Here is an 18,774-nt window from a genome sequence, read left to right on the forward strand (position 1 = left end):
TAACCTTCAGAATTGGAGAAAATTATAGCAAATGAAGCAAGTGACAAAGAATTAACCTCAAAAAATATACAAGCAGCTCCTGCAGCTCAAATTCAGAAAAATAAGCGACCCAATCAAAAAATGGGCCAAAGAACTAAACAGACATTTCTCCAGAGAAAACATACAGATGGCTAACAAACACATGAAAAGATGCTCAACATCACTCATTGTCAGAGGAACGCAAATCAAAACCACAATGAGGTACTATCTCACACTGGTCAGAATGACTGCTATCCAAAATTCTACAAACAATAAATGCTGGAGAGGGTGCGGAGGAAAAGGAACCCTCTTACACTGTTGGTGGGAATACAAACTAGTACTGCCACTATGGAGAACAGTGTGGAGATTCCTTAACAACTGAAAATAGAACTGCCATATGACCCAGGAATCCCACTGCTGGGCATACACACTGAGGAAACCAGAACTGAAAGAGACACGTGAGCCAAAATGTTCATCACAGCACTGTTTACTACAGCCAGGACATGGAAGCAACCTAAATGCCCATCAGCAGACGAATGGATAAGAAAGCTCTTGTACATATACACAATGGAAATACTACTCAGCTATTAAAAAGAATGCATTTGAATCAGTTCTAAGGAGGTGGTTGAAACTGGAGCCTATTATACAGAGCGAAGTAAATTAGAAAGAAAAACAGCAATACAATATATTAATGCATATATATGGAATTTATAAATATGGTAACGATGACCCTATATGTGAGACAGCAAAAGAGACACAGATATAAAGAACAGACTTTTGGACTCTGTGGAAGAAGCCAAGGGTGGGATGACTTGGGAGAATAGCATTTAAATATGTATATTATCATATATGAACTAAATCACCAGTCCAGGTTTGATGCATGAGAAGGTGCTCAGGGCTGGTATACTGGGATGACCCTGAGTGATGGGATGGGGAGGGAGGTGAAGGGGGGAGGGCCAGGATGGGGAACACATGTACACCCATGGCTGATTCATGTGAATTTATGGCAAAAACCACCACAACACTGTAAAGTAATCAGACTCCAATTAAAATTAAAAAAATTAACTAAATAAAAAGTCCAACAGCATAGCTAAATCCCACCCAAATGAATGTAATGAGTAAAAGACAAATGTTCAATATTTTATTGGAAGATCTGGGACATGCAATAACATAAGAAAAAAAATCAGGAAAAATATGAGGGAGAATAAATAAATGATTTCATTTGATTGATTTCAAAGCCATTAAAATTTTGCTTTTCTGAAATGGAGGTCTTAAATGTCATGCAATGAATTATACCAATCATGGTTCAGTTTAATTAGGAACATTTTGTTTCCAATAGTAATATGCAGTAAAATTGTATGTCTTAAATTGATGTCTTAAAATTGATGAAATTTGATAGTTTTTTAAATCTTGAGGAAATTTTTACATATTCAGAAAACTCAAGAAACACTAATAGGGAAGCAGTGTAATTAATAAGGGAATTTGGTTTCTAGATGAAAACTGGATATTATTTAAAAATCAGTAGACAATCATAGCAATAAGCAATGGGAAAGCGTTAATATGAGCAGGTACATGTGTATTTATGTATTTTTGAATAAATAGTCTATAAGTAGTTATAGATTGTGTATTGTAGAATCACATATTACTTTGTTTGTGTACAATCATTAAGCAAGTAGAACATTGAAACAAAATGAATTTTAATACAGGATATCTGAAGCAGAAACTAAATGGTACAATCATAAAGAAGAATGGGTAGAACAAGACAAAATAATCAAAATGAAACATTGATCTTAAAATCCCATGGAATATGAGAGTTTGGGTAAATATATATATACATATACATGAGTATAAAGAAACATTTTTTCAAATACATTTAATTCTACTATAGAATGATAGATTATTAAATATCTGTTGCCAAGTAAAAGAAATGAAGCTGCAGTTTATTAATATTAGTTCAGTAAAAATAAAAATGCAAAAAGGTAAATTCTTTGCATGTGTAACTATCTTACATTATGCAATGGAATGTTATTCAGCCATTAAAAGTGGGAAATCATATCACTTGGAACAGCATGACTGGACCTTGAGGGTATTATGTTAAGTGAAATAAGTCAGAAAGACAAAGACAAATAATATATAATCTCATTTATATGTGGAATTAAGAAACAAAAACAAAACAAAGAAATCAACCTCATAGAGAAAGATCATATTTGTGGTTACCAGAAGAGGGAGGGCAGTGGTGAATGAAGAACATGATGTTAACACCGCAGTAAGGTATATATTTGAAAGTTGTTGAGAGAGTAATCCTAAGAGTTTTCATCATAAGGGAAAAAACAGTATTTTGTATCAATATGAGATGGATGTTCACTAAATTTATTGCAGTAATCATTTCACAAATATATGTAAGTCATTATGCTGAATGTCATAAACTTGCCATCTACCTGTCGACTACATCTCAATAAAACTGGAAAAAAATAAATATAAAAATCCCATAAAAAAGAAGAAACTGTAAAAAGAAGAGCACTGTAAACTCAAACTAGCAGAGGGTAGTTGAGACTGAGGTGGAATTAAATAAAATAGAAAATAGAAGAATATATGAGAAATCATTGAGATTAATGAAGGCATGCCAATAATGTGGCAATGATGTAAGAATAAACAAATAGGTCAGCAGAAAGAAAAAAGAGTGAAGAAATAATCTATACAAGTATGGTAAATGAGGTATGACAAAGCAGTACAGATAGAGTAACATTTTCAAAAATCCTGGGCTGTCAGAAATATTTTAGATTTTTATCTTAATTATTTTGGTTGTTTATTCCAGATAAACTTGTGAAAATCCATCTGATTATTCAGGTATGGTATGTAAACTTTTAATATGTATATCATATTTCAGTACACATATTGAAATAAAAATAGCATAGAATGAAAAGCATACACAACTAATATCACACTTAATAGCAAAAATAATAAAAAATAAAAATAAAAAATGCAATGCTTTCTATCTAAGACCTGGAATAAGAAAAAGAGAGCCATAGCAAAATCTCATAAAAATAAAAATTAAACACATGGAGATTTTTTTTTAAGATGAACTATTTTATTGACAAATAACATTCTTTTTTATTAATTTGTAATTTTTTTTTCATTTATTTTTATTAGTTGGAGGCTAATTACTTTACAGTATTGTAGTGGTTTTTGTCATACATTGACATGAATCAGCCATGGATTTACACGTATTCCCCATCCTGATCCCCACTTCCACCTCCCTCTCTACCCGATCCCTCTGGGTCTTCCCTTTGCACCAGGCCCGAGCACTTGTCTCATGCATCCAACCTGGGCTGGTGATCTGTTTCACCCTAAATAATATACATGTTTCGATGTTGTTCTCTCGAAACATCCCACCCTCGCCTTCTCCCAGAGTCCAAAAGTCTGTTCTGTACATCTGTGTCTCTTTTTCTGTTTTGCATATAGGGTTCAATAACATTCTTGTTTATGTAGACAAGAATACAAAAAAAGTTACTAGAACTAAGAGAACATACCAAGAGCACAGAATAAGAAGTCAGTGAACAAAAATTAATTGTATTTCTACATACTAGCAACAAACAATCTGAAAACAAAATTCTGAAAATTCAAAATAACCTAAGATGCCTTTGGAGTGAATTTAACAAAAGGCATCTAAGCAAAGACATCACTTTGCTGATAAAGGTCCATATAGTCAAAGCTATAGTTTTTCCAGTAGTCATGTACAGATGTGAGAGTTGGATCATAAAGAAGCCTGAGTGCCAAAGAATTGATGCTTTCAAATTGTGGTGCTGGAGAAGAGTCCCTTGGACAGCAGGGAGATCAAACCAGTCAATCCGAAAGCAATCAACTCTGAATATTCATTGGAGGGACTGATGCTAGAGCTGAAGCTCCAATATTTTAACCACCTGCTGCAAAGTGCCAATTCATTGGAAAAAATCCTGACTCTGGGAAATAGTGAAGGCAAAAGGAGAAGAGGGTGCCAGAGAATGAGATGGTTAGATAACATCACCAAGTCAGTGGACATGAATTTGAGCAAACTCTAGGAGATAGTGAAGGACAGGGAACCCTGGTATGCTGCAGTTCATGGGGTCACAGAGAGTCAACACAACTTAGTGACTGAACAGCAACAAAATCTACACTAAAAATACAAAACATCACTGAGATAACTCAAACCTAAGAAATAGAGATACAGACCACTTCCTTGGATTGAAACACTATTTTTTTTTAACCATAGATTCAAAGCATCCTCATTCAAATTCCAAGCAGGATTTTTGTTGAAATTGATGAATTGATATTAAAATTCATACAGAAACTCCAAGGACCTAGTAGAATTAAATTAATTTTAAACATGCTTAATATATTTGAATGATTCACACTATCTGACTAATATGAGCTACAGTAATTTCATCAGGTTTTTCCAGGTGGCTCAGTGGTAAAGAATCTGCCTGCCAATGTAGGAGACATGGGTTCAATCTCCAGGTCAGAAGATCCCCTGGAGAAGGGAATGACAGCCCACTCCAGTATTCTTCCCTGGCAAATCCCTTGGACAGAGGAAGCTGGCAGACTACAGCCCACTGGGTCTCAAAGAGTTGGACACGACTTAGTCACTCAGTTCAGTTCAGTTGCTCAGTCATGTCCAACTCTTTATGACCCCATGAACCACAGCACACCAGGCCTCCCTGTCCAACACCAACTCCTGGAGTCCATCCAAACCCATGTCCATTGAGTCGGTGATGCCATCCAACCATCTCATCCTCTGTTGTCCACTTCTCCTGCCCTCAATCTTTCCCAGCATCAGAGTATTTTCCAATGAGTCAGCTCTTCGCATCAGGTGACCAAAGTACTGGAGTTTCAGTTTCAACATCAGTCCTTCCAATGAACATTCAGGCCTGATCTCTTTTAGGATGGACTGGTTGGATCTCCTTGCAGTCCAAGGGACTCTCAAGAGTCTTCTCCAACACCACAGTTCAAAAACGTCAGTTCTTCTGTGCTCAGCTTTCTTTCACTAAACACCAATTTCATAGAAGGTGAGACTTCCAGAATGGCTGTGTGAGAAGATCAGCAAAAATTCTCCCTGAAAAAGCGAGAATAAATATGGACCAAAATTGGCAGATTTTTGTCCTACTGACTCTTTTTAAAATATTCATTTCCTAGACACATGGTTAATGAACTCTGTCTGCAGGATTCATTGCATCATGAAAATTTCAGTCACAAAGTAAGGGCTCTGAAAAAGGAGGAGAAAGAGAGTGAGAGAACTCAACATGTTTAAAAAATCAAGAAATCTGAGTGAAGGTTACATATTCTTGTAACTTTTCTTGTAAATCTAAAATGATTTCAAAAATTTAAGGTTTTCAAAATATTAAAGAAATATATGCCAATTAAATGCAAAGATTCTGAGACTGGATTGAAAGACTCAGTCATATACTGCTTATAGGAGACAATCTGTAGGTATAGATAGAAAGAAAAATATGGATAAAGAGATGCACCCATGCAAATGCCAACAAATGAAAGCTTGAGGTTTATAAATATGAATAAGGTAGACTTCAAAGACATATTATAATCAATAAAGAGATACTTTTCATAATATACAATGTTCAACTCAAAAAGATTGCATAAATTATCTTTTTGTAGTTTACAATACTGAAATACATGAAATAAAAATTGACAGAATAAAAAAGAAAAATAGAAAGATTCAGAATTATACAGTTTGAACAAGATTTATAGCTGATGAAACATATATCTGTACTGAATTCAGTACAGACTACAGACACAGGAAATTTGAACAACACTAAAACCTACTATTATGATTGACATTTAGAGAACTCCCTACTAGCAAGTGTATAATATACATTCTTTTCAAGTTGCCCAAGGAACATTCATAAAGTAGAATATATGTTGGACCTTTGTTTTAACAAATACCCAAGTATTAAAGTAACTTAGATTACATTATATAACCAAAATGGAATTGAACTAAAAATTAACATTTCAATAAAAGATCACTAGAAAGCCATGAAATGTTTGAAATTATGTAACCACTTACACATAGCTTGTGGATTAGTACGAGAAAACCAGATGGGGAGATAGAAAATGTATTGAACTACATGAAAATTCTATATTTATAAGAAAATTCAAGTTTTAAATGTATATATTTTAAAAAAGAAATAATAAGTATTTAAATTTCCATCAATACTTAACATTGTGGACTACGAATATTATAGTCTACCAGAATTGTCCTCCTGGTGTCTGATATTTATTTATAAAATGAATTCCCTCCTAATTTTGGGTCACATGTCAACAGTTAATACTCCACAGATGTCAACAGTTAATGCTCCACACACAAAGATAATTTGAAAGCTTTACTCACACAAGGGACTTCTGGGGAAGGCAGGATGAGTTCAAACAGGTACAGATTGAATTGAATGAGGCAGAAGGGGGCTGGGCCCAGACAGTGTCTAGGGTTAGGCCTGGGTGCCGGGACCAGCCGGCAAAGAGAACAAGTCCCGATCTCAATAGCACGGAAGCCTGAGAAAAGAACCGATAGTAAAGGATGGGGTCAAGAGGACTGAATGCTCTTGAGGCAAGTCAGTGATTTTATTGAGTAAAACAGCTACCTTTATACTAGTACAAGCATAAAAAAATGCCATCTGGTTCTTGCCACATCAATACAATTCTTTATCATAAGTGATTGCAGAAGCTTACATTCTGTTTTTAACATTCCAAGATAAACTAGGCATGGGAACTAAGTGAAAGCTCACTACTATGTTTTTCTCAAGGAAGAACAAAGGAGACCGGCAAATGTTTTACTACTTTATCATGGGGCGGCGGGACAGGGAATGGCCTCTTTCAAGGCTTTCCCAGGGCCTTTTTGGGCCTTGAGCAGGCCGGCTCCCCACACCTGGGGAAATTCCCTGTGAGTGGGCTTGAAACTGACACAAGTTTTGGTGTTCCCTTTTGGGATAGTATTTTGCAATATGAAACAAAATCCTAATAATGATGCATGCATAGTGAATGCCATCTGGAATAATTTATAATACATTTACATAATTTTCTAAAGGATTATTTTTGTGGAAATTAGATAATTGTTAAAAATGAATAAATTTATAGCAATTAATGAAATAGAGAATAAGTCCATACAATGAATAACTTGCAGTAATTTTAATGAAGAGTAAATAAGTATTCCAAGCCAAAGATGGTTTTAAAAACTAATGAAGTATTCAGAAAAGGAACACTATAGACAGGAATTTTTATGCTGAAACATAAACTATTGAAGTGATACTTATTTCCTGGTGTTTATAAATCTGAAAAATTACAGTTTATGATTCACTTTTACAGATGTTTTCCTACTTTAAATGTCCTTGCCAAATGTGCCTAATAATGTATAAAAATAATATATCTAGACATATGCATACAGATGTCAACAGTAGCTAACTCTTTGCCATGTATGATCATACATGTATTTTCTTTGTGAATATTTGATTTATTTTTACAGTTAAAATTAAAGTCATCAAAATTAATAAATAAGGAAAATTGTTCCCTGTAATTAAAAGGGTCTATGATGAAGTTTAAGTTTATTTCTGTTTCTAAGAATGCTGTCCCTACTGTTCCTTTAGGAGTATTTCTTTCCCCCAAAGTCAATTACCCACTAGATTCCTTAATGACTTTTGAACCAGTCACCAAGGACCTAAGTGTTTATTCACTTAGTTACAGTACATTAAAAACAAAGATAATATTTCAAAGGAATCATATCATCAAGCTCTCTAAAAACCAGAGTGAGCTCTTGTACATGCCAGCCTTTTTACTTAGAGTATAAGAAAACATTGTTAGATTTCAGTGGGACCAAAATCTTGAGGAAATCTCTAACTGTTTTAGAGACAGAAAACTTGGGAATCTTTGCCTGTGAATGTGAGTGTCGTTTCCTAATAAAGAGTGATTGGCAGTGTACCTACCTATTTCCACTGATACATTTCTGCTCAGCTATTGTCACCTTGAGGAATTTGGGAGTGAAATGACTATCTGAAGCTATGATTACCAGAAGAGTATGTTCATCTTACTTGAGGATAATAGTATCCTCAACCTATTAGAATGATAGACTGATGCTTGCCTCTGAAAGCTAAGATGATTTCATATTTCTGACAAGATCTTTTAAAGAAGTTAAGACAAGTGATGAAATAAATATATGAAATCATATTGGCCTGCTTATGCATTGGTAAAACTAAGTTATCTCAATGTAACATGATTTTTTGAGTACCCAAAGCAAACTTTCTTGTTATCCCATGGACATCTGAAAAAAATACAGAGAGACAAACATACATTGTAGATGTGTCTTGAGCTCTTATATTTTAGAGAAAAATCTTGGTGAGTAAGAAGAAGCAAAATAGTGAGTTAAAAGTGAATTGAAGAATTATTGGAAGAAAAGGGCTATCAGACTACCAGTGAAATCACCTACATCAACAGTCTCTTCTGCTTCTATGGCTGAGACAGAATTATACAAATATATTCACAATGTAAAATAAATTGAAAAAAATAAAGAATTTGAGAAGGTGGAAAGAGCTATAAAAATAAGCTCTCTCATATAGCAAAAGCAATTTTGAGAAAACATTCCCTTAACCAACCATGGAATACACATCAGTTAGAGGTGAGGATAGATATCTGTTCACAATTAATTGTTAAGTTCAAGATGAAAACCTCTGAGAGCAGCATTATGAGAAGTTGTTTTGCTAGTATCGTTGATATCATGAATTTGGTACCATTTTTTCAATATTAATCTCAATTTTATGAACAGACTAGAGCTGAAGTCAGAGCCTGTGATGAGAAACCATACAAGACTAACGATATTCATCCTGATGGGATTGATAGATGACCCACAACTCCAAGTTCTAGTATTTATCTTTCTGCTTGTCACCTATATGTTGAGTGTAACTGACAATCTTACAATCATCTTCCTCACCTTAGTGAATTCACAGCTTAAATCTGCCATGTACTTTTTCCTCCAAAATTTCTCCTTCTTAGAGATCTCATTCACTACAGTCTTTATTCCCAGATTCCTTTATAGCATGTCTACTGGAGACAAGACCATTACTTACAATGCTTGTGCTAGTCAACTATTTTTTGTCATCCTTTTTGGAGCAACTGAATTTTTTCTCCTGGTCGTCATGTCCTATGACAGCTATGTGGTCGTCTGCAAACCACTGCATTATGTCACCATCATGAGCAGCAGAGTCTGCAGAAGGTTTGTTCTCAGCTGCTGGGCCAGAGGGCTGCTTATCATAACCACCCTCCCAACTTAGTCTAGGCTTGAATCTGGAGTTCTGTGATTCTAACATCATTGATTATTTTCTCTGTGATGTGTCTCCTATCTTCAAGATTTCTTGTTCAGACACATGGTTCATAGAGCAGATGGTTATAGCCTGTGCTGTGATGACCTTCATCATGACCCTTGTGTGTGTAGTTCTTTCCTACATATACATCATAAATACAGTCCTAAAATTTCCCTCAGCTCAGCAAAGGAAAAAGGCTTTTTTCACTTATTCTTCCCACATGATTGTTGTATCCATCACCTATGGCAATTGCATTTTCATTTACACTAAAACTTCAGCAAAAGAAGAAGTGCACATTAATAAAGGTGTGTCAGTGCTCACCGCTTCCATTGCCGCAATGCTAAACCCCTTTATATACACCCTGAGGAACAAGCAAGTGAAGCAAGCATTCAATGAATAAATCAAAAGAATTGCATTTTTCTCAAAGAAATAGGAAAATATTGAAATTGCAGATTCAGGTTATCAAGACAGTTTGGTGTCGTGTTTAGTGTAGGGTGAGAGCTGATCAATGTCAGGGAATGTTTAACAGGAGGATTCCTACGTGCTGTTTCTCATAAATCCTCTGTTCCTTATCAGCCTCTGCTAGAAGCGAGTAGAACTGCCGGCAGCTCTTAGGACTGAGATCATTGTGTGAGATGGGCTTGGGTCTCCTTTAGTAAACATTCTCTTTACCACAAAACTGCTTAGTCTCATCCCACTTTTCTTGAGATATGGATTGTCTCCTGACCTTGTGACCATTATTATCCTTTGTTCCCTTGGTAACGGTTATTGTACATTTGGTTGTCTAATCTTGATCATTATTGAAAGAAATTTCTTGTACTACAGCCTATATATACTCACAGAAAAATGATTAAAGCACCCTTGCTCCATCAGAGCTTGGGTCTCCGTGTCTTTCTTTCTTTCTCTCCTTCTTTCTCTCTCTCTCTGTCCCTCCCTCCAGCTCTCTCTTTCAATTTCTTATCGTCGACTCCAGACCACCAGGTCCTGGTCCATTAAAGGACCTCAACAAGTGGTGCCCAGAGCATGGACACTGGTATAGATGGCATTTTGGATGGAGTGACGCCAGAGGCCTATTGAGGTTGGTAAGTACTAAGACACGGGTCAAACGGCTGGAAAGCCCCCTCATTTCTCTGTTTTACTTCACCATTTGTTTAAAGCTCAGGGACTTTTGATTTTGCACCAATGAATAGAGGCTTACTTTCAAACAGTGGTTAAATGTAATCCTTGGTTCCCTGATAAATGCAGTTTTGATTTAGAAATTTGGCACCGGGTCAAAGAAAATGAATGAGCTGACAAACAAGGAAAAAATAATCTAATTGATTTCTAGCCCCTATGGGCTCTCATTAAAGCTGTATTTCTGCCATTTCAAGGTAAATTCTAGCCCTTCCAATATTTGACAACAGACAGAAGACTTATTACATGAATATAAATTAAATGATAAGACTTTATAAAAGGCCCAATTAAAACAACATAAAATATTTCAAAATTTTCTTACTAGCCCTGCCCTGGCTGCTCCAAATGGTCCTCCTCTGCCAACAGTCGAGACTCCAAAAGTCTCTCTTTTGTTGGAACCTAATGAAAATTGTGCTAATTTTTAAGCTAGATTAGAATCTGCTGTTTCCTGTACTGTAATCGGAGAGGAAACGAAGAAACAGCTAGAGAAATTACTTGCTTATGAGAATGCAAATCAGGAATGTCAAAGAGCTATCGCTGCAATTTGTGAGACTGGGACTATTAATGATTATTTGGAGGCTTGTCACAATCTAGGATCAAAAACTCAAAAGATGTAAATACTAGCTGAAACAATGGCTGCTGCTGCTGCTGCTGCTAAATCACTTCAGCCATGTCAGACTCTGTGCAAGACGGCAGCCCACCAGGCTCCCCCGTCCCTGGGATTCTCCAGGCAAGAACACTGGAGTGGGTTGCCGTTTCCTTCTCCAGTGCATGAAAGTGAAAAGTGAAAGTGAAGTCGCTCAGTCGTGTCCAACTCTTAGCGACCTCATGGACTGCAGCCTACCAGGCTCCTCTGTCCATGGGATTTTCCAGGCAAGAGTGCTGGAGTGGGGTGCCATTGTCTTCTCCAGAAACAATGGCTACTACCTTTAAAAAAGGAAATGAAGGATACTTTACATGTGGAGATAAAAACCATTTAAAAAGGGACTGCCCTAAGAAGGCTAATAAAAAACCTCCAAGAATTTGCCGTTGCTGCTGTAGGGGAATGCACTGGGCCAAAGATTGTAAATCTAAATTTGATATTGAAGGAAAACCTATTCCAGCAAACTCCAAACAGGGGAGCCCTCAGGTCCTCTACAACAAAAACCAGGGGCAAATTCTATCTTTTTTCCTCAAACCCTCAACATCCAGCAGTGCTGCCATTAATATACCAGCCCTAAATGATTTTTTCCTTTACCCTTAAGCGGTCCCTTCTAGAGTACTTACCGGATTTTTTGGACCCTTGCCCCCACAAACCTTCGTCTTTTATTTGGCTGATCTAATTTGGCTTCTAAAGGAATAATTGATTCAAATTATTGAATAATTGATTCACCCTGGAATAATTGATTCAAATTATAAAGGAGAGATTCAAATTATGATGTCATCTCAGATTCTATGGCAATTCAAACAGGGGGAAAATTGCTTAATTATTTCTTTTGCCTTACATTTCTATTAACTCCTCTAATAATGTACAGACAGGTGGATTTGGCAGTACAGATAAAAACCAATCCTTATGTACATCATTGGTATCTGAATATGCCCAACCAAATATAAATATCAAAATTAATGGTAAAAGATTTTCTGGTCTCCTCAGCACTGGATCTGATATTGCTATTATTTCTAAACACTTATGGCCCAAATCCTGGCCTTATACAAAAGGTCTCTTGCCAAATTGCAGGAATTTCTCAAACCAAAGTATAAGAAATTTATCAAAATGTTCAAATATACCCATATGATAGACCGAAAGGCCAACCTACAACATTAAGACCTTATGTGATAGATGCCCGTCTTAATCTAACAGGAAGGGACTTACTTATGCAATGGCAAGCTCAGATATCCATTCCACATTTTGCCTAGGGGGCCACTGCTCATTTAACAAACAAAAACAATTATTAAAATAACTGAGAAAAATGACAAGCCTATTTGGACAGAGCAATGGCTCCTTATGAAAGAAAAATTACAAGCTACTAAAGAACTTATAGACACACAATTAAAATAGAAACATATTGAGGAATCTTGCTCTTCTTGGAACTCTCCTATTTTTGTTATAAAAAAGAAATTTAACAAACGGTATCTCTTAACAGACCTTAGAAAAGTTAATGCATCTATTCCTCAAATTGGCACATTATTATTATTGATTTACAAGATTACTTTTTAAATATACCTTTACACTCTTTAGACCAGGAAAGATTCACTTTCTCTCTCCCTTATCCTAATCACATCAGGCCTCATAAAAGATTTCAATAGACTATGTTACCTAAAGGTATGCTTAACAGTCCTCTGCTGCTGCTAAGTCGCTTTAGTCGTGTCCAACTCTGTGCGATCCCATAGACAGAAGCCCGCCAGGCTCCTCCGTCCCTGGGATTCTCCAGGCAAGAGTACTGGAATGGGATGCAACTGCCTTCTCCGTAACAGTCCTCTAGTATTTGTCAAAATTTTGTAGCCAAGGCTTTACTTCCTATGTGACAGCAATTCCCTCATGCATATATCATTAATAATTTACTATAACTACAAAAAGGAGAAGTGATATTTTTGACACTGAATGGCCATGATATTCTTTAGACTCAAGAGAAAACTGATCAAAATAAAATCTTTTCTGAAATTGCAAAACCGGTTCTTCTTACACGTGCAGTTAAGAAAATGTTAACTTGTTAAAATACTTTTTTGGAGCTCCAGTTCTGCTTGGGAAACAAAAACAGCCTAAGGAAAAACCTAAAGTTAACTCTTATCGTGTCCTTGGGATACACAGCACACTCTATCTAGGACTCCAGCCATAAACAAATTGATGGAACTCAAAATAAGTAAATAATACAAAAAGATATTTTAAATTTCAAATGGAAAACTATGCTTATCTATCTAAAATGATCTATGTCTCAATATATGTCTTTGTTTTTGGATAATATGAAGTTAATAAGTTCTATTTAAATTCAACTTCACATGAACTGAAAAATATTCAATATTAAATATAATGTTTATTTACATATAAATATAATTTAAATATACAATTTAAATATAATTATTTGTTAATTTAATTAAGATATTTCTTAAATCATCAACATTATATAATACTTTTATTTTGCCTAGGTTTAAGGTAAACTAAATTTGTCAACAAAAAGGTAACTCATATATATATATATATATATATTCACCAATCTGTGGAATACTAACATACAAGACACTTCATAGTTGCTGAAGAAAAGTAGGATATATGCTTTTAATTAAAAGATGTAGGAAATGACAAATGAAATGATGAATGTAAAAATATAAAAAGGGTTTATGACAGATGACAGAGTTTTATGGCAAATAGATGTGACTCCTTGACCTGAACTTTCTTCCTCTTCCTTCTTACATGTTTCAATCAATACAAATTCTTTTCTAGGGGCAACACCTCTCCAAGGGAAAGCTACAGAACATGTTATAACCCACCTATCAACTTACTGTGTGATAATGAAAACACCTAATTCTATAAATACAGACAATGGCCCTGCTTATATTTCTAAGCCGTTCAAACAATTTTTACATTCATTCTCTATAAAACAGATTACAGGCATTCCTTATAATTCACAAACACAAGACATAATTAAACAAACACATTACACACTGTAACTGCAAATAAAAAAATTAAATAAGAGGAAATACACAGGAACACTTTTATCTTCCTTATTCAGAACAGACTTTACTAGATTCTAATGAAATATATTATATAAGCCTATAACTATTATTAATATAGTTTTATTTCTGTTTTGTCTGTAAGATTCTTAAAACAACATTAACTTCAATGCCTGTTTCACAATACAAAACAAAAACAACATAAAAAATACACCATTTGCCGAATAAGAATATCAAAAGTGCAAAATATTCACCTTCTTTTCAGGTCTGTCTTGAAAGTATAATCATTTTCTTTAACACACTGAACAGAGAGACTCAACAGCTGCCAGGCTGCATTCCTTTTCCAAGGACAAGGTCAAATATATTTGAATGTGAGCAACATTTCATTTGTCAAGTTGTTCTGCATCAGCTTTTCAATAATTTCACTTAGGAAAAAATGTTTGAATGTTTGCTCTTAATCCTTTGCTCCAAAAAACACAAACCACTTAAAACACAGTCAGATCTCATTACTTTTTATATCAGGAAAAATCTATGTACTGAATGAAGAGAAAATCAACCCATTAATTCAAAACCACAGCCAAATACCAGTCCCAAACAGATTTCTGGATGATTTTTTTTTTTTTTTTCTCTTAGACTGAAATATTCCCTAGGGATGTTTTCATCATTATTGCTTTCTTTTCTTTCTATAACTATTGTTAATATAGACATATTTGTTTTAAATTTTTTAAACTTACTGCAAGGAGATATTTTGACAAAAGCAGAGAAACATTTTGAAACATTAAAGGACACCTCCCTTCCTTTGCCCATTTGATATCAAGACTGGTTAACTAATCAATGGAAATCTAAGAAACTAATCTTACAGGGAAAGGGGTATGCTTCTATTTCTCCAGATGTATCCAACGAACTCACATGACTTCCTCTTCAGAAGACTCAACCTAAGGGGGCCCCCAGCATTCAGACTAGAGAAAAAACAACAAAAACCCCAGGAGGAAAGAATTTCAATACAAGCCATGGTGACTTTAAGATTTTCCAAAAAATGCCACACTCGACGTCGCCGACCTTATGATCTCCCTAGTTGGGGACAGATAAAAACCCTTACTAATCAAACTGAAAATCTGATTTCTCAACAGGGAATGCCTCGGAATCCTGAAAATATTTTTCTTTGCTATGCTTGCTTTGCGTGCTTTTGCTTCCCCCACTCAGGATGACTTTATTGATCACACTTATTGGGCTTTTATACCTTACCCCCCCTTTTTTATTGTAGGTTGTAAAATGGACAGATATAAGGCCAATCATATCCACTAATGACTCAACACATATGCCCCCTCCTTGGAATTTGGAGGGGCCCTCTCATCCTGAAAAAATAGAAAAACTAATTAATATATCTCTAGGTTATGAAGGCCTTCCTTTGTGTATGGGCCCAAGAGAATTATGCATAAACATTAGCTGACAAACTTGGACTTTCACCCTGCCTCCAAAAGAGGACTTTTGGACACTGCTTGGATTAATTACTGCCCTTTCTTTGTTCATGAATCATGTTTATACTACTGAAACTTTAGGGAAATAATTAAAGAAAGAACAAAGAACACTATGCAAAGGGTTTACTAATAAGAACTTTAAATATATTCCTGTTCATTGGGACAAATGTCAGGCCAAATCAGGAAAATCAATGTTTATGGCTAATCATACAATTGTCGATTGGGGACCCCATGGTATGTGGTTATCTAACTGCTCAGATGATGTTAACAGCACTATGTGTGATTATGTTACTCAAGTAGCATGGAAGGTTACTAATACTACAATGGAGCATTACCATGATAGAGAATTTCTTGGATGGCTTGAGGGTGGAATGGCCTCCCCTCATCCTCGAATCATCCTTGATAAACAGAATGGGCCTAAACAAAGGGACATCTAGAAACTTGCTGTGAACACCGAAGAACTTGGGACTTTAACCAGACATTTCACAGGGACCAATCATAGCTATAGCAATTATCTCTTTCACTATAATCAATCATATTTTATACAAGCCTATGTTCCACTTCCTTTTGTTGTAGCTATAGGAAATTTACAATTCAATAAGACTTTACATTCTGTAACTTGCATAAATTGTAAATTATATACTTGTCTTAACTCCTCTATTTCCTTGAGAAATGACTTCCTTTTGATTCTTTGATCTCAACATAATCTATGGTTACCAGTAAATCTCCATTGGCCCTGGGAAGAAGGTTCCATGGGTGGACTTGCTTCCTGGTTGCTTACTAAATTGCTCCAGCGATCTAAACGATTCATTGGATGGCTGATTTTTAGTATTTGGGATTAATAGCCATTTGCATCACAGCTGCTGTCACTGGTGTTGCTTTACAAACCTCAATTCAAACACATAATCTTATCCAAAATTGGACTAAACATGCTCATACTATATGGGCCACTCAGGCTCAAATGGATGAGGATATTCAAGGTGAAATATAGGAACTAAAAACAGTCATCAAATGGGTTGGAGATCAACTATTAGATATACAAAAACAGGTGATACTAAAATGTGATTGGAATTCTACTCAATTTTGTGTTACTCCTGTTCAATTCAACAATAGTGCTTACAACTGGGAACAAATCAAATTTCATTTACAAAACATACATGATAATGCCTCTCTGAATGTACAATTATTACAAAAAGAAATATTTGAAACCTTTTCTAATAATCTGCCCTCTTCCACTAATTTGATAATTTTAGCTGAACAACTAGCTAATCAATTATCTGGGCTAGACCCACGCAGATGGGTTCAAAGCATTACTCACAGCATTGGGTCTGGAACTGTAATTTTAGTGATTGTCTTGACAATTATATTTGTCATCTACATCTTCATGCAAAGATTGTTAAAACTAAACAAACTCTTATGGCCAGAACTCTTTTTACAAATATTATATATAAATAAGGGGGAATTGTCAGGGAATGTTTAACGGGAGGATTCTTATGTGCTATTTCTCATAAATCCTCTGTTCCTTATCAGCTTCTGCTAGAAGCGAGTAGAACTGCAAGCAGCTCTCAGGACTGAGGTCATTGTGTGAGATGGGCTTGGGTCTCCTTTAGTAAACATTCTCTTTACCACAAAACTTCTTAGTCTTGCCCCACTTTTTTTGAGATATGGATTGTCTCCTGACCTTGTGACCATTATTATCCTTTGTTCCCTTGGTAATGATTACTATACATTTGGTTTTCTAATCTTTATCATTATCGAAAGAAATTTCTTGTACTACAGCCTATATATACTCACAGAAAAATCATTAAAGCACCTTTGCTCCATCCGAGCTTGGGTCCCTGTGTCTGTGTGTCTTTCTTTCTTTCTTTCTTCCTTTCTTTCTTTCCTTCCTTCCTTCCTTCTTTCTTTCTTTCTTTCTTGTCTTTCTTTCTTTCTTTCCTTCCTTCCTTCCTTCCTTCTTTCTTTCTTTCTCCATCTCTCTCTCTCTCCCTCCCTCTGGCCCTCTCTTTCATTTTCTTATCATTGACTCCAGACTGCCAGGTCCTGGCCCATTAAAGGACCCCAACAGATCAACAAACTATTCTGATGCACAATAAATACAAAAATAGAAAACAAACTTTGTATACTTTAAGAACAATATGACAAAATTATTATTTAGTGAACCTAATAATAGAAAATTTGAACTTGTATGTTATGCCATTTTATATTTTTACTATATTTCCAAAAATATGAGTATGCATCACATTGAAGGTAAATGCTGGTACTTCACCATAAACAGTTCTGGAACCACTAGATTAATGGGTCTTAAGTTTTTAAATGATTTTATATCTTTCTGGTCATCACAGTAGTCAGACTAAGTGCCTAAGAGCATTTTTTCATCCTACAGCCTTAACAGATCCTAACTAGTTCATTCTTCCCCCTGTTGCAAAATACAGGTGCAAGGTACCATCTCTCATTAAAGAGACTGTCCAGAAAAATAAGCAGAATTATACCTTCAGACTAGTATCACCTATTCAATAAACAGTTCAACTATACAAGTGCTTAAGAGATGATGATAATGATAGAGAACAAGAGAGAGATGTTGTCATCCACACAACTATCAGATCATTATTCAAACACTAGTATAAAAAGACTTTCTAAAATCTTGAGAATTCTCATTACAAAAACAACATTCTGTTACTATGTATGGTGACAGATATTAATTACACTTACTGTGGTGATTGTTTCACATTATATACAAATGTCAAATCATCATGTTGTACACCTGACGCTAGGGCAAGGTTTTATCTCAATTATACCTCAATAAAAAGTGATTTGCATACACAAACTACTATGTATATTGGGTTACCCAAAATGGTCCTTCGGGTTTTTCCATAGAATAATAATAAAATAAACAACAAGGTCCTACTATAAGCATAGGGAACTATATCCAATATCCTGTAATAAGCTATAATGGAAAAGAGTATGAAAAACAATATATATATATATATATATATGTATAATTGCATCACTTTGCTGTACACTTGAAACTAACACAACATTGTAAACCAACTGTACTTCAATAAAAATTTTAAAATATTTGCTAAAATAAAAAAAATTTAGTCCATGTAAAAAATAAATGTAAT

The 18,774-nt window shown here is 35.1% G+C and overlaps 1 long non-coding RNA gene and 1 pseudogene across 1 annotated transcript in view; one reads left to right on the forward strand and one right to left on the reverse strand.

The window, feature by feature from the left end:
* Positions 1-12,923, reverse strand: part of LOC133043399 (uncharacterized) — a 38,629-nt gene extending 25,706 nt beyond the window's left edge. The window contains exon 1 of the long non-coding RNA XR_009689694.1: positions 12,820-12,923. This is a non-coding gene — a long non-coding RNA (uncharacterized LOC133043399). The remainder of the gene's footprint in view (positions 1-12,819) is intronic.
* LOC133043398 (olfactory receptor 6C2-like) lies at positions 8,841-9,783 on the forward strand (annotated as a pseudogene).
* Positions 12,924-18,774: the final 5,851 nt, after the last annotated feature.

This window comes from Dama dama, chromosome 22 (assembly GCF_033118175.1).
Source record: "Dama dama isolate Ldn47 chromosome 22, ASM3311817v1, whole genome shotgun sequence".
Classification (NCBI taxonomy): Eukaryota; Metazoa; Chordata; class Mammalia; order Artiodactyla; family Cervidae; genus Dama; species Dama dama.